The sequence below is a fragment of the Tachyglossus aculeatus genome, chromosome 2 (genome assembly GCF_015852505.1).
Source record: "Tachyglossus aculeatus isolate mTacAcu1 chromosome 2, mTacAcu1.pri, whole genome shotgun sequence".
Lineage (NCBI taxonomy): Eukaryota > Metazoa > Chordata > Mammalia > Monotremata > Tachyglossidae > Tachyglossus > Tachyglossus aculeatus.
Window position 1 is genome coordinate 166,940,549 of NC_052067.1, and position 3,495 is coordinate 166,944,043.

Genomic DNA, 3,495 nt, shown 5'->3' on the forward strand with positions numbered 1-3,495 from the left:
ATAATGGCATCATTCTATTTATTTATACTGATGCCTGTTTACTTGTTTTGATGTCTGTCTCCCACCTTCTACACTGTAAGCCTGGTATGGGCAGGGATTGTCTTCCCAAGCGCTTAGTGCAGTGCTCTGCACACAGTAAGAGCTCAATAAATACGATTGAATGAATGAATGACTGGTCTCTATTGCTGAATTGTACTTTCCAGTAACTTAGTACAGTGCTCTGGACACAGTAAGGGCTCTATAAACATTCATTCAATCATGTTTATTGAGCGTTTACTGTGTGCAGAGCATTGTATTAAGTGTTTGGGAAGTACAAATCAGCAACATACAGAGACGGTCCCTACCCAACAACAGGCTTGAATGAATGAACTTCTGGGGATGAGAAAAAGGGGTATCCCGTCTCAATCAAAAATCCTCACTCCAGGGAATCGGCACCTGGGGACGAATCCAGCCTTAGTATGTAATTTATTTATCTGTACTGACGTCTGTCTTCCCAGCTCTAAACCACAAGCTCGTTGTGAGCTGGGAATGTTTATTGTTGTCCTCTCCCAAGTGCTTGGTCCAGAACTCTGGACGGAGTAAGCGCTCAATAAATGTGATTGAATGGATTTCTCGATCCTATTTTACATCTCCTCTCCGCTTCAGCACTCTTGAGGGACTTTGGAGAAGAATGGCTCGCTCTCCAACACTTCTGCGGAATTCCACAGAGCCAAAGAAAGCTCCAATACCACCTCCGTTCCAGTGTGGTTATCCAGTCCCATTAAGGTATGGGAGGCCTATTTTGGGGGGGAATGGAAGGGGAGACAAGTCTCTTTGATGTCCCACCCTCCCATACCTCCATCCCCTCCCACTCGTGAGGTGTCAACGCAAACATCTTTCCATCCAAAACTCTTTCGCTATTTACGAGGCACTCTTTTCTGCCAGACTTTGGGGGCTTTTCAGCGGCCAAACAACCGGCTCTGTGTCTCTGAAGGTTTTCATAAAACCGTGGGGAAATGAGGGTTGAAGGCGCGCACACACCTCGCTTTATGAAAGTAACCTCTTGTGAGTGTCAGAGGGTTGCCGGCCAAGAGAAACAGAGGGAGCCCCATGTTGCAATGAGGTGCTGACAGGGACAGGTATTTTGGAGCATGTTACAATGGCAGCGTTTGTACGGTAATTGGAAATTCCTCGGATTTCGTCCTCATCGCTCTTTTAGTTTTGAAGAAAGTGGGTTTGGGGAGGGGGGTGTGGAGGGACTTTGATTGCCCAGAGAAATCCACCCACTAATCACATGAACCCCTAATTCAGACCTCTTTGGGATAAGCCTAGGATTTTGCCTTCTTGGGGACTTTCTAGAGCCCCAACCTCGGAGTCAGAAGGACCTGGGTTCTAATCCTGCTCTTCAATAATAATAATAATAATAATAATAATAATAATAATAATGGCATTTGTTAAGCTCTTACTATGTGCAACACACTGTTCTAAGCACTGAGGAGGATACAAGGTGATCAGATTGTCCCACGTGGGGCTCACAGTCTTCATCCCCATTTTACGAGGTAAATGAGGTCCAGAGAAGTGAAGTGACTTGCCCAAAGTCACACAGCTGACAACTGAAAGAGCCGGGATTTGAACCCATGACATCTGACTCCCAAGCCCATGCTCTTTCCATTGAGCCATGCTGCTTCAATGTGCCTGCTGTGTGATCTTGGGCTAGTCACTTCACTTCTCTGAGCCTCAGTTCCCTCATCTGTAAAATGGGGACTAAGAGTGTGACCCCCATGTGGGACAGGGACTGTGCCAAACCTGATTAACTTGCATCCACTCTAGCGTGCACATGTGTACACACATGTGTGTGCATGAGTGGCATGTGTGTATGTGGTGTGTGTCTCTGAGCACATGAACATGTGTGCTTCCTTTGTAGCGGGTGCTTGTGTGAGAGTACACATGTGGCCCATGCATGTATGTGGTGTTTGTGTGTGCATGAGCAGATAAACATGCGTTTTTGTGTGTGCGTGGGTGTGTGTTTGTGTGCAGCCAAGGCTGATGAACAAAATAAAGGCTATTACACAATAATGACTGTTCTCACTTCCTATAAAAGTTTCCTTTGGGGTAATGAATCTGGGATTCCTGTTCATTTGGATACAAGACACTTTTATGTACAAAGTTATGCTGACACCAGTGAGTTTCCCTATGGAAACTTTTATCTATAAATATGAAATTCTTTAAAGCTTAGTCTTTCATCTTTCTAGAAAAGGGCCTGTTTATGTCACTACTAAGCTTCTAGCTTTAATGGAGACATCAGTTGTTCTCAAGCCAAACAGTGTTAGGGCGGCAGGAACTTTGAAATGAGGAACTTCTGCTAAAATGATGATTTTTAAATGAAAAATTGATTGAATGAAAATATTTTAAAAATTTTCCAAGCCTCAAACCCATTTCAGTGATATAATTCTTTCTAGCAAACTTAACTTTGTGATTGGGTTGTGTGGGCAAAGATTCCTTGAGTTTTCTCTGAGCTCTTTGTGAGAGTTTGTGTGCGAGTCTGTGGGATGACTAGGTTGAAAGAGTGTATTAAAAATGAAGGTCAATTTCATATTTATTTGTATTGATGCTATTCATGCCTACTTGTTTTGTTCTGTTTTCTGTCTCCCCTCTTCTAGACTGTGAGCCCATTGTTGAGTAGGGATTGTCTCTGTTGCCGAATTGTACTTTCCAAGTGCTTAGTACAGTGTTCTGCACACAGTAAATGCTCGATAAATAAGAATGAGTCCCAGACTGAGCCCCCCTTTCCTTCCATACGCCTCCCCTCCCCATCGTCCCCACCGCCCTACCCTCTTCCCGTCCCCACAGCACTTATGTATATTTGTACATATTTACTACTCCATTTTTTTTGTTAATGATGTGCATATAGCTATAATTCTATTTATTCTGATGGTATTGACACCTGTCTACTTTAGTTTTGGTCTCCCCCCTTCTAGACTGTAAGCCCATTGTTGGGTAGGGACCGTCTCTATATGTTGCCGATTTGTACTTCCCAAGCACTTAGTACAGTGCTCTGCACAAAGTAAACACTCAATAAATACTTAGAATAGTGCTTTGCACATAGCAAGTGCTTAATAAATGCCATTATAATAAATACAATTGAATGAATGAATGAATGAATGAACGAATTAACCTTTCCGTGGGGTATCCATAGACTTCCTCTTTCCAAGTCTGAACTCAAGAGATGTGATTTCTTAGACTCACATCCCTCCCCAGCCCCCAACCTAACCCAAGATCGCCTCTCTTTTCATAAGCGTGTCATTCGTAAAGGGACTAGAAGTATGTAATAATGATAATAATAATAATAATAATAATAAAATTGTGGTATTTGTTAAGCGCTTACTATGTGCCAAGCACTTCTAGGCACTGGGGGGGGGGAGGAATATACAAGGTAATCATTGTCCCTCATGAGGTTCACAGGCTTAATCCTCATTTTACAGATGAGGTAACTGAGGCACAGAGAAGTCAAGTGAC